Source organism: Acinonyx jubatus, chromosome D2, assembly GCF_027475565.1.
Source record: "Acinonyx jubatus isolate Ajub_Pintada_27869175 chromosome D2, VMU_Ajub_asm_v1.0, whole genome shotgun sequence".
NCBI lineage: Eukaryota > Metazoa > Chordata > Mammalia > Carnivora > Felidae > Acinonyx > Acinonyx jubatus.
In genome coordinates, this window is record NC_069393.1 from 41,934,774 (window position 1) to 41,947,996 (window position 13,223).

A 13,223-nucleotide genomic window follows, 5' to 3' on the forward strand; every position below is an offset into this window, starting at 1 on the left:
AGCCTCCTCTGCCCCTGCAGTCTTGGCAGCTGTGTGGACCCCTCCAGGGCCTTCACTTCCACTCTGAACATGGAGGCTGCTTCTGTAGAAAGGTTTGGGGGCATTAATTAGAAAAGGATTTGGAGGTCCAGGCAGGGAAGGAATTCCTGCACAAACCAGGAGAACTGGCCTCATAGATTAACCCACCTGAAACCAGAGAGGAAAGAAAACAAGTTTTCTCTTCCATTCTACAAGAACAGAAGGGAGACTTTTCAGCTCCTTTCAGTGGAAGGACATTTATGTTGAAATATTTTCGGAAGCTCTGGGATGTGTCTAAAGGAGAAAATCTGCTGCGAACCCATCATCTGATTTTGTGAGTGGAGGTAGGCCTTTGTCTTGGCTGAAATAGAGACACTTCAGTTTGAAGTCCAGAGGATGGAGGGGTTTGGGGCTACAGCAAGCTGTTGCAGAGAACAAATGGGCCTCTTCCAATGCACACATCTTCCTGTTCATCCAGCATACCTGGGCTGCAGATTTGGATCAGAATTGGCAGAACTCCATCCACCTGGGAAAGGCTACACCTTTTCTTGGGTTTGGAGCCTGTTTCTAGAAGGTGCCGATGCCAAACTGTGTCAGGCTGAAGCTTGGCTGAGCCCTCTTCCTGTTCTCTTAAATGGGACCAACGAATATGCTGTGGTACTGAAGTCTGAAAATCTGGAACAGGTGAAAAATCTGGGCGAGATTTTTTTCTTTTTAAGATCGAACACTTCTCAAAATCAAACTGCTGAACTTGGTAGATAAAATGTGAATACAGAGGTTTCTAACTGAAGGAATAAATGACTTCCGAGTGGCATTTAGAAACATAGGAAGAGAGGGAGGAGACTGGATGTCTTTAGATCAGCCATGGATCTCTCTCCTGCCCTGGAGCAGCCGCCATAATTCCTTCCATCCCTGGCAGCAGTGGTACCCGAGTTCTCATTAGCTTGCTGCAGGCAACTTGTTACCCCACTAGGGCTGTAATGGCATCTTATCCCCAGGTCTTGGAGAGCTCAGTCTAGAGTGGTTCTACGGTGCCAGTTACCCTCTTAGTGGGTGCAGGGGTCAAGGTGATCATTAAATGATGAGGACCCCCTGCCCTTTCTGATGCAGAGGATTCTCTGCTTGTCTTTCCTGATTGGTACTTGCTTGTGGATGGGTGGTTTCTACGTAGTTAGAGCCAATGCATTCCCTTTTTGAAGTTTATACAAGCCTTGGGAGGATATGCAAGGGGGACCATCTGTAAGTGACTGAGCTTGGCTACTTGACAAAACAGCCAGTCTTCTGTCTGTTGCTTCATAATCTAAATAGCTTTCAAATAATCCCAGTTCTCTTCAGCCCCACTACGCTGCCTTAGTTCATGCTCAAACTTTTAAATAAAGCTTTATTATGACTTTTTTTGGTTACAATTAACAGAAATGAAACCTCGGACTTAACAAACAAAATAAGATTTTCCTTCCAACCTGGTGGAATGCAGAGGAAGCTGGGCTTCAGAAATGGGTCAGAGCCTGGACAGCCTGCAATCATGATCTCTCTCTTTTGTTTCTCCTGCATTGTTTGCCTCATTTCTTTTTCTTTTTCTTTTTCTTTTTTTTTAATGTTTATTCTTTTTTTTTTTTTTTTTGAGAGAGAGAGAGAGAGCACAAGGTGGGCGGGGGGGGGGGCAGCGAGAGAGGGGACACAGAATCCGAAGCGGGCTCCAACCTCATTTGTTTTTCTAACTTTAATTTAAGTATAGTTAACATACAGTGTAATATTAGTTTTTGGTGTACAATATAATAATTCACTACTTCCATATGGCATCCAGTGCTCATCACAACGAGTGCACTCTTTAATCCACCCCCCTGCCCCGCCCCCAATTACCATTAGTGTGTTCTCTTTAGTTAAGAGTCTGTTTCTTGGCCTATCTCTCTCCCTCTCTTTTTTCCCGTTGCTCATTTGTTTTGTTTCTTAAATTTCATGTGAGTAAAATAATATGGTATTTGTCTTTCTCTGGCTGATTTATTTCACCTAGCATTATAATCTCTAGCTCCATCCATGTCATTGCAATTGGCAAGATTTCATTAATTTTTGTGGCTGAATAATATTCCATTGTATGTATTTGTTCTTTATCTGTTTGCCAGTCAATGGACACTTGGGCTGCTTCCATACTTTGGCTATTATAAATAATGCTACTATAAACATAGGGGTGCATGTATCCCTTTGAATTAGTGATTGTGTATCTTTTGGGTAAATACTCAGTAGTATGATTACTGGATTATAGGGTAGTTCTATTTTTAACTTTTTGAGGAACTGCCATACTATTTTCTACAGTGGCTACACCAGTTTTCATTCCCACCAACCGTGCAAGAGGGCTCCCCTTTCTCCACATCCTCATCAACACCTGTTACTTTCTGTGTTTTTGATTTTAGCCATTCTGACAGGTGCAAGGTGGCATCTCACTGTAGTTTTGATTTGCATTTCCCTGATGATGAGGGATGTTGAGCATCTTTTCATGTATGTTGGCCAGTCATGAATGTCTGGATGTCATCTTTGGGAAAATGTCTATCCATATCTTCTGCTCATTTTTTAATTGGATCCTTTGTTTTTTGGGTGTTGATTTATATAAGTTCTTTATATATTTTGGATGCTAACCCTTTATCAGGTATGTCATTTGCAAATATCTTCTCCCATTCTGTGTGTTGCCTTTTAGTTTTATTGATTGTTTCCTTCACTGTGCAGAAGGTTTTCTTTTTGGTAATCCCAATAGTTTAGTTTTGCTTTTATTTCCCTTGCCTCAAGAGACATAGCTAGAAAAAAGTTGCTATGCTTGATGTCAGAAATCTTATTGCCTGTGCTCTTTTCTAGGATTTTTATGGGTTCTGGTTTCATATTTAGGTCTCTAATCCATTTTAAATTTATTTTTTGTGATATGGTGTGAGAGAGTATCCAGTTTCATTCTTTTGCATGTAGCTGACCAGTTTTCCCAACACCATTTATTGAAGAGACTGTCTTTTTCCCATTGGCTATTCTTTCCTGCTTTGTTAAAGATTAATTGACCATATCATTGTGGGTTCATTTCTGGGTTTTCTGTTCTGCTCTATTGATCTTTATGTCTATTTTTTTGTGCCCGTACCATACTGTTTTGATTACTACAGCTTTGCCTCATTTCTTGCAGAATAGCTCCCTCTATGCTCTAGTCTGTCTGACAAATAAAACTGCCAGCTTCTTCCAGGTTCATAGTCACAGGCTAGGGCCTCCAGGGATGGGAGTAACCTTCTCTGGTTCCCAGTGGCAAGTCTGCAGGCATGGGAGGACTGTGAAAGGCTGAAGTTCCTCATTTAAAGACCAGAGCTGAATAAATATGTGGTTCTTATTCCAGGCTGGATTTCCAGGGCAGCGTAGGGGGCAGGGCGATAGAATGCCTGCCACCCCCTCCCCCTCCTTGCTCCATGGATGTCCTGCTTTGGCTCTGTCTCCTGTGTGGCTACAGTCTCCCATCTAACGGCAGGTCTGCTCCTGGCTCCTCTGCCAGAAGGAGCTCCTACCTCCTCGGCTCTGCAGGCAGGACTGACAGTGCAGTTCTAACCACCTTACCTCCTGCCAGACGCCTCACACGCTCTCATTTGTGTGTCTGCTCCTTTGCTCATGCCGCTGCCTTTGCACAAAACACTCACCTAGCTCTCTTCTGTCTGATCACCCCTCATCTATCAGGCATCCAGCCCGGACCCCCTGTTCCTGGCCAGCCTTTCCCAGACATAGGATCTGCCGCTCACCCAGCCCCCCCCTGGAAGTGGCATCGACCCTCCTGCTAATCCAGGGTGTCGTCTGGAGTCTCTCCCAGTGGAACTGACCCCTCCAGGCAGGGACTACTCAACTTCCCCCTCAGGAAGCCCTGATTAAATGCACGTCAAAGGAAGAAGGGCGTGGACAGAAGCAGTTGCTGAAGCCTCCTATGTGGTCCTGGGTGACAGCAATGAGAGGGAGGCGATAGTTCCTTTTACATTCTGGGTTCCTGGGTGCCTTTCTGGTTCTCACTGTCTTATGAGAAGTCTGCACACATAGCGACACAGGGCTAGGGGAGTTTTCTGAGGCCCCCAGAATAGAAGTTGTCACCCGGCAGGCTCTCGTCTTGGGCAGTCAGGGCAGGGTGTCTGGTTTGGGGCTGCAGGGCTGAAGATGCAGACTGGCTGGGGAGGGACGGGCTGGATTCAGGCTGCAGCCTGTGCCTTCTCCAGGGGATATTCAGGTGAAGCGAGAAAGGAGAACAGGAGGGTGGAGAAATCAAACCCAGATGCCCACCCCCGCGGAAGGGCCTGTTTTCCCAGGCGCAGCTGCCTGCTGGGAGGCTCTGGCAGGCTCCACACATGGAACCGCTCCAGCCTGGGCCTTGGAAGTGCCTGGGAAAAGGATGTCACACAGTCCTCAAGCCACAGTCAGGTGTTAAATATTCTACCCTCCTCCTCTCCCCATTGTAGAGCCATGCATGTCTATTGTGGAAAATTGTGAGATATGGAAAAGTCAAAAGAAGGAGAAATAGGCACCCGTAAGTCCATCATCTAGAAATAACCACTGTTAGCATTTGGTGACTTTCCTTTCTGGCTTTTCCTCTAGGATTTTTTTTTTTTTTCTATTGGTGATCTCATGCTATGAATACAGGTATTTGTCTATTATTATTAGTTTTATATACAAGCATTTCTTTTCATGCCCATAAAAACCCTCTAAATATACTTTTTAAGGGCTCCATAGTATTCTGTTGCTGGATGACTCACAATTCGCTGAATGATTTCAGGCCAGGATTTTAAGAGTATGTTTTCAGCACTGTGGAGAAAGGGCAGCGGCCACACCCGGCGGCAGAGTCAGGCTTGGGGCACTGCAGAGGTTGTAGAGGCCGGGACCTGGGTCCAGGCGGCCTCTGGTCACAGCCTAGTTGTGACGGAGAACGACAACTCCAAGAGCTGACACAGAGGAAAAGGCGCAATCCCGTGTCACAGGAAGAGGTCGATTTTGCATTCTGTTTTTCACTTACTCGTTGCAGGACTTTAGATAAGTTATCCAATCCTGCCGGGCTTCAGTTTTCTCATCTGAAAAATGAGGTGGTAAATGACTCATTCAAATGACTGTATAGAATATAAAGAAAACATACAATAGGCAACATGGGGAACCTATAATATTTAAATATATAAAAATTAAATGAGACTGTAATAGGTCATGTACGACACACTTCCATTCTATACAACATGGGATATGGAAATACTAGACTCTAGGAAACAGGCATGGCTTAATTAAGGGCAAGAATGTGTGAAATCCTCAACAGTGTCTGGCATAGGAAACAAGTGCTAATATTTGTTGGAAGGAGATGCAGGGATGTGTTCAGTTCTAGTCATCAGTTTAATGAACTAGATTTAACAGCAGAGGCAGGGCAGTCAGTGAGCCTAGCAATGACTGACCTCTTCTGGACGCTTCTGTGCAGAGCGAAACCAAGCTCTCAGAGGCCCCGTTGAGCAGGGGAGGATCTGAGGGTCCTTCCCAGCTTCCTCAAGCCCTTGACCTCCTGCTTGATTTCCTAACTGACTGCTCGAAAAGATGGAAACCCAGGTTTGGGTGTTATTGTTGGCTCTCTGAATTAATTGCCAGAAAAGCTTTGTAGGAAGTGTTAGCCTGAGCCTCAGTGACCGAGGTGTGGAGTTGCCCTGGAACACACTGGAGGGACTATCTGGAAAACCAACAATATCTCCTGAGGTTCTCAGCATAATGTTGGGCATTCAGGGATGCAGTGACATTCCACTGGAGAGGTGGGTATATGGGGAGAGCTGGGCTTTGTTCAGACCTTCCGGTAGCCCAATCTCTGGTCCCCGTGGTTGACACTGTTTAGAGGTGTGCCCTGAATTAGAGCTTTGTCACCTATGGACGGTATGTCCTTTGGTAGTGCAACCAATCCTTTGTGTAAAATGGATGAGATAACACGTGGGTGCAAGGCAGGGGTGAGAACTGGATAAAATAGCATGTGTAGCACGTCTGGCACAGCCCGCTCTCCTCCCACCTCCTCCTCTCTCTCCCAGGAGACACTCCTGCCTCATCATCACTATGTTTACACACTGACACACATGTGGACACGTGTGCCACAGCACATACGCATTCAAGGGACACACATGGTCCCATGTCCACATGCATGCATGCGCTCAGACACACACATACTTATGCACACACACACGCAGCCATACACGCACGCTCACACAATGCCACATTCACACAATGCACATCTGAACACACACATACAAGCTGTAGTCTGCCCGCATCGATCTGTTCACTTCCTCATGCATGTGGTGGTGCATATTCACATCTGTGTGCCTCTGAAGGGATGCTTCTCTCACCGAGAAAATATCTTTGGCTCTTCACCCTGTACACTCCTCCTCATCTTGTATGATCCATGTCAAATGTCACAGCTTCTGTGAAGCATTTCCTGGCTTTCCCAGACAGAACCATTAGCTCCTTCTTCATTTCCTTGGGAACTATGAGCAGCCGAGGGAGCATGTCATACTCTTTGGATCCTCCACATCTGACATGGACTTGGCTGTCCCGAAATGATTGCTGAATAATGAAAAGGTGGGTTTGAACCTTAATCTGTCCAGTTCCTCAGTCTGGGATCCCCTTAAAGAGGTCTGGGGGCCAACTGCCAGGAAGAAGTGCAGTTCAGAAGCAGTTGGAAGGACAGGTAGCTTGCAGGCTGCAGACTCAAAGGCTGCTACGGGTGGCAGGAGAGCAGGAGAGACGGAAGAAAGACACTCTGTGCCCAGAATGCCATCAGCCTAGCCTTGCCTGGGGCCAAGGGCACTGTGTGGGGTAGGGGAGATGGGTGAGGGAGGAAGAGGGGGCAGGAGGGAGAGGGGCAGGGGAGAGTGGGAGGGGGAGAAAGAGAAAGGGAGAAAGGGAGAACCGGTTGGAAGTGTGTTAGGTGTACCTCCATAAATAAAGGGATGACAGAGGAAGACCGTCCCCTGTAGGTGGAGGAAACTGGCAGGTGACCCTGTCAGGCAGGGAAGGGTAGAGTGAAAAACTGGAAAGTCACATTAGAGGTTCTTAAATTTTTTGGTCTCGGGCTCTCTTCATGCTCATAAAAATTAATGGCAATCGCAAAAAATTTTAGTTTCTGTGGGTTATATCAACAACATTTACGATATTATAAATCAGGAATGAGAAATTATATATACACTTATTTGTGAACTTATTAAAAATAAAACAAGCTGTGAACATAATGACATTTAAAATACCTATATTTCCTAATGCAAAAACTTAGAACAAAAAATGAGAAGAGTGGCATTGTTTTCTATCTTTGCAACTTACTCTAATGTCAAGCTGGAGAGAAGACCGCTGGGTTTCTCATCTCTACTTTTGCATTCAGTCGAGGAGATCAATAGAATCAAGCTCACATCTTCATTTTCATCATTCATTTGACAATCATTTCAGAAGCTCTACTCAATGTGTGGCTACATCACACATCTGGTTGCCTTTAGGAAGTTCCTCTGTATGCTCAGGCAGGAATGAGAGTAAAGAAACCGACTATACCTTAGTATGAATAAGGAAACAGTTTGGACTTCGCAGACTGGGTCTGTGGGACCTCCCAGTACCATGCTTTGAGAAGTATTGGATGAAATCATATAAAAGTCCTGGTGTTCACTTGTTCCCTTTTCCTTTAAAATTTTTTTTAAAGTTTATTTATTTGCTTTTGAGAGAGAGAGCATCAGCAGGGGAAGGGATGAGAGAGAGAGAGAGAGAGAGAGAGAGAGAGAGAGAGAGGATCCCAAGCATGCTCTGCACTGTGTGCATGGAGCCCGATGCAGGGCTCGAACTCACTAACTGCAAGATCATGACCTGAGCCGAAACCAAGAGTCAGACGCTTAACTGACTGAGCCACCCAAGTGCCCCAACTGTTTACTTTTTCAAGTGGAGCTTTACCATATATCTTAGTGTGATAGAGGGACAGGAAGAGCCACCAACACCTCCTGAGCTTGGCTGCTCCCTGCCTGTGGGCCTCGTGGAACTTTGGGCATGGCAAGCATCTGGCCACATGGCGATGAGAGGTGGAGAGCAGCAGGGGGAAAGGTCAGGGCCCTGAGTGGGCAGCAGGAGATGAGCTTGAACCCTGAGGTCCAGGTGGGGCTGTGCATCCTTGGGTGAGCCCCTGCCCCTACAATAGATCTCGCTTCCCTGGTCTGGAGTACGAGGTTGGGTAGATTGCCAAGGTCCTTCTGGTGTCATGGATGCTGAGTCTCTGATCCTGAGTCTTACATGATTCCCTGGCCTACCGCTGTGGAGAGGAGCTTCCCCGTGTAGGAGACTGACCCTCAGCAGTGAGGGCCGGTGGGCAGCTTCCTGACCCCACCGTTCAGAGGCTTCATATAATAACTTGCATGGTTCTCTCTTTCATTACAAAGGTAGTACAAATTCATTAAAATAGAAAGATAAGAAAAGCACAAAAAGCACATGCAGTCCTTTCCCTGGAGATCAACCACTGCTAACATTATGCTGAGTATCTATTCAGTTGTTTATCTATGCATATAGTTCATGCTTTATCTTTGCTGCATTATTTCTTCTTAAATACAACTTTATCATGTGATTTCCAGCAATCTAATACAGATTGAACTCTTTATTCTGGCATTCAGAGCTCTCTCTTTTTCAGACTTGTCTTCTGCTCTTTTTCTGTCTGTGTCCTCCCACTTTTGCCTCTCCTCGAATACACCATGAGCATGTCCCCTCCACACTTAGTACTCCATCTCTAAATTGAATCTATTCTGCAAGACTCAGACTTGCTCATTCCTCACCTTGCTTCCTTGATGACTCTAAAGTATTCTTCAAGAATCTGACCCAGTGTCACTTATGAAGTCTTACCTTAGCCTCAGGCTGTTTGTCCCTCCCTTCTCTGAGCTCCCACAGCTATCGTACAGGCCTTAATTGGCACTTTTCTCACTGGGTTGTAATTGTTTGCATGCCTCTTATTACCACCTGGTTCTGGAGTATTGCACACTGATTATTTGTTGACTGGGTGGAAAGCCCTGTGTATGGCAGGTCTGAGGCTGTTACAGACTCTATCACCCAGTGTATGTATGTTGTGGGTTACTTGGGTGTCCTGCTGGACCGTGAACCTGCTGCAGGCAGGGTGTTCACAGGACTGTCCCACTCCCACCTGCGGGGCTGAGAAGGGCTCCTCTTGGTGAGCCTGGGGCGGCTTTGGCGGCAGGCAGAATTTCTGACCACAAGATGGCAGTGTTGTCTCAGTTACTGGGGAATGGCCAGGGCCTTGACTCCCACCCTGGCCTGGTAATGGCAATGCTGGGGGAACTAAGAGTTCCCTTCCCAAGCTTTGGCCTGATCTGGAGTAAGGTGAACTATCGTCTGAAGGTGGAAGTCTGTCAAGGGGAAGGCACTATACAGGGGCAAGCTAGTGAGTGGTCTCGGGCTGCGTTTGATGTGGGAGATGGTTAGTGAAGTTGGAACAGAGGTAGAAGGCCACCTATTATCCTGCCCTGTGTACAATTGAGAGCGCTATAGGGTCAAAAAGGGTCATTCAGTGACTTGGCAGAGCTAGATTTAAACAAAATGTGAGTGCGTGTGTATACCCTTTCCCCGTCTTCAAATCTGGAAGGCAGCAGAGAAGGAGCTCCCGGAATTCACTGAATCTACAGAGACAACTTGTATTTTGCGGGGAGCTCAAGGGGCCGATGGGCTCAGTCCTGAGCTTGAGTGACACACAGAGTCAGTGTGTCCCAGGGGGCTGCCCTGAGCAGTCTCCCTACCACTGGCTGGTGGATGAAGGAGCTTCTGAGTTTTACCTTTAGCCTAGAATATGGAAAGGGTACTGGGCAGCAAATCAGGAGGGCTGGCTCTGTCCTGTCTCTGTTCCCTGATGCTTAAAAACTTTGGTGAGGGGCACTTAGGTGGCTCAGTCAGTTAAGCAACTGACTTTGGCTCAGGTCATGATCTCACAGTTCATGGGTTTGAGTCCCACATTGGGTGAGCTCAAGCCCCCCTTCGGGTGAGCACAGCCCTGCTTCTGGTCAAAACATGAGCCCCGCATTGGGCGTACCCCTTTTCTCATTCTCTCCTCTCTCTCTCTCTCTTTCTGACTTGTGGGATTCTCTCTCTCTCTCTCTCCCAGCACCCCAAGCACTTCTTCCCTTTCTCTCTCAAAAGCAAAAACAAAAACAAAAACAACTTTGGTGAGACACCTGCTTCTTCAAGCCTCTAAGCCTCAGACTTGCTTCCCCCACCGCCACCCCCCACCCAGCTCCCAGCTCCCTAGAGGAGCTGCCTGCCTTTCAGGCACTTCAGGCTGCTAACATTGCCAGTGATTAGACAGCCGCCTTCCCACTGTCTCTTCTCACACTGCCTAGATACAAATATTTTAGTGGCCAAAAGCAACATATTTTCTAATTGATGTTCTGCTATTCAGTAAATAGTAGGTAAAGTTAGGATTATTCCAAAGCTATTTCAAAAGGTATTCTTATTTTGGATGGAAAAAAGTAATTTCCAGTAAATCTGTTAATTTATCTTGACTTCATTCTCTTGCTAACATTTGACCACCTGGATGTTCTCCCTAGGCCCTTCCAATTCCATTCTGGATCTTAATGAGAAGCTTTCTAGAAAGCCCAGCACCTCCAGGTCTTACAAATCCTGTGATTTTGTGCAGCCACTGTTGAAAATATCTTCATAATAAAATCCAAGTTGATTGTGTTATTTAATATCTTTTAAAGGCATCGCAGATTACTTATTGATTTTTAAAATTAAAATTAAGAGGAAAAAGAAACCCACACAATTGTTTGTAATTCACCAGATGTTAGGATCTGGGATCCGCTGAAGCAAGAGTCTCATTTTAAAATGTTGAAAACATATTTCAATGCAAAATCAATAAGATACATGACAGTAATGAAAAGATGAATAATGATCAGAAACAGGCCTTTAACCCCTGAGTCAATGTTATACGAAAGCATTGAAAGCATCCAAAATTTTACTTGCCCATAAGGTTAGGGCTGGGATTGGGAATGGGTAGGACAGGGATGGCCAAAGGAAGATGGAATACCTTCCGTGCTAGGCACTGTCTTGGGCACTCGGGGCACCCAACTCTTTATGATGTTTGACGTGGTACTATCTGGTCTTGTCTCTATTGCTGCTGGAGTAACTCGTATTATTATCATTACCATTTTTCAAATGCTCTCCTAGCATTTGATTCTTACAGTAGCCTATGAAGACATAGCTATACTATTATCAGTATTTCCACTCCACAGAGGGGGAAACTGCAGCTCGGAGAAGTTAAGTAACTTGTTTAAGTTTGCACAGCTATTAAGCAATGGGCCAGGACTTGAACCTGGGGAGTCCAGTTCTATATATGTTACACACCACTCTCCTATGCTGAATAGTATGAGTTGATCACCTCTGTGGAAGAAAAGTCCCCATCCGATCCACCATTTGGAGTACAACCAAGTACATATTTGGGTTCTGAGGAGTGGAGATTTCCCAGAAGCATTTCTGTTTTCTACCAGGTCCCTAATGGTTGAGGAGGAGCTGTGTTACTCTGTTCACGTGAGGTAAATAGATTCTGGCCTGAAAAAGGGACAGGGCAAAGATTGAAATGAACTTGGTGGGTCCTCTGAATGCAAGATGACACGTGTGGCAGGAGTGCAGAGGTGAGGGACTGAACTGAAGGAGCAGTAGGAAGGGAGGGTATATGTGGTCCTATGGTTGGGAGTCTTTTCAGAGCGTGATGCTGTGTAATCTGGGAAACGACATGACCTGATTTCTGTTTTCCAGCTTATCATTTTGACTGTTGTGTGGAGTGTGGATTATGGAATGCAGCAAGAGAAGACCTAATGGGGTTGATGTGGGTGGTCTTGGGGAAGACTATTGTGTTATTTCCTGTGGGAGATAAGGAGCCTACACCACAGTGTTAGCATGACCAGATTCTTAGTTTTGAAACTTCACTTTGGTACCTGAGGGTGGAGGCCTAGGGAGGAGTGAGGCTGGAGTTAAGGAATTACTTAGGAGTTCAGAGGGTGACTTCACAGTAAGTGTGGGGAGAAAGGACTAGATTAGAATGATATTTGGGGCGTTAAAGGAAATAATTCACAAGCTGCTCCTATGGACACTTTTGTTATCAGAGGGAGCCTCATTTCTATAGGCAAAGCCCAGCCACAGGTGCGACTAACCTCTCTTCCAGACCTGGTTCTCCCTGGTTCTTCCCTCTCTCTGTCCAGTCTGCCTGCCCCTCTGTGTCGAGTGGAAGGTACCCTCGAGGGAATACGAGGGGAGGTTGGGTCAGCACCCCATTAGACGACACCCTTTCTGCTATTCCAGGCCTCTCCTGAGGCCTTGGAGGGCCATGCAGAGGTTAAGGCACAGTTTGGCAAGAACTTATCCCCGTGTGATGATCTTACAGGCACTTCCTATGGTAGCAGTGAGTGGCTGAATGTGTTGGGTAACCCATGAGTGATAAGGGAGAAGAGGGGCCCAGACATTTTAAGTCCATTCCTCCTGGAGCCATGCTGTTTTAGGGCCCCACGGTCAATCAACAGTGGGGTGGGCATTCTCTTCCAGGTCTCTGTCTCTCAAGCCCATGCTTCACCACCACTCCGACCAGAAGACAGGGACCAAGCCCTCCATGGGGAGAAGTGGGGGTGGCTGCTTACAATTCCATTTTGCAGTAAACTGTCAACCCTGAAGTCCCAGGGGCTCATTCAGGCAGGTTCCCGCATACCTTCTCCTTGAGTTTTCCTTCTGATGGGAGTTTTCAAACATGAGTCTTCGGTCAGGAAGTGCTATTTCCCCATTCCAGAGCAAGATGAGCATGCTGTGGTGAGCTCAGCAGCTCTCTGCAGGCATGAAAATGCCAGGACTTGAGAAGCACAGGAGAGCCTGGAACAGTTCTAATAAGTAACAAGGAAAATTAATTGTTAATTTCCAAGTTCGAGTCTCTCTGGGTAACCACTCACAGTGTTACAACTTCCAAGATCAAAGGGTGACTCTTTGGATCTGGGTTGCAAACTAGTTACTGCACTTTGCAAGCTAACTGACTACTTCCCAGTCCTGTCGTGAGATGGGGCAGGTGTGCCAGGACACCTGGCCACAGAAGAATGACACAGAAGGCCAGTAAGGCAAGAGGCGCAGCTTTAAAACTGATTGGTGGGGAGAAGGAGGGCTTGAGAGTGACATGGGACACCATCACTGAGCACAGAAAA

At 46.3% G+C, this 13,223-nt stretch overlaps 1 long non-coding RNA gene across 1 annotated transcript; it reads right to left on the reverse strand.

Annotated features, from left to right (window-relative positions):
* Positions 1-1,704: 1,704 nt before the first annotated feature.
* On the reverse strand, positions 1,705-12,889 carry LOC113600203 (uncharacterized). The gene is made up of 3 exons (XR_003421164.2): positions 12,743-12,889; positions 6,369-6,585; positions 1,705-5,078 (listed from the first exon to the last, which is right to left on the reverse strand). It is a non-coding gene; the product is annotated as an uncharacterized LOC113600203 (long non-coding RNA).
* Positions 12,890-13,223: the final 334 nt, after the last annotated feature.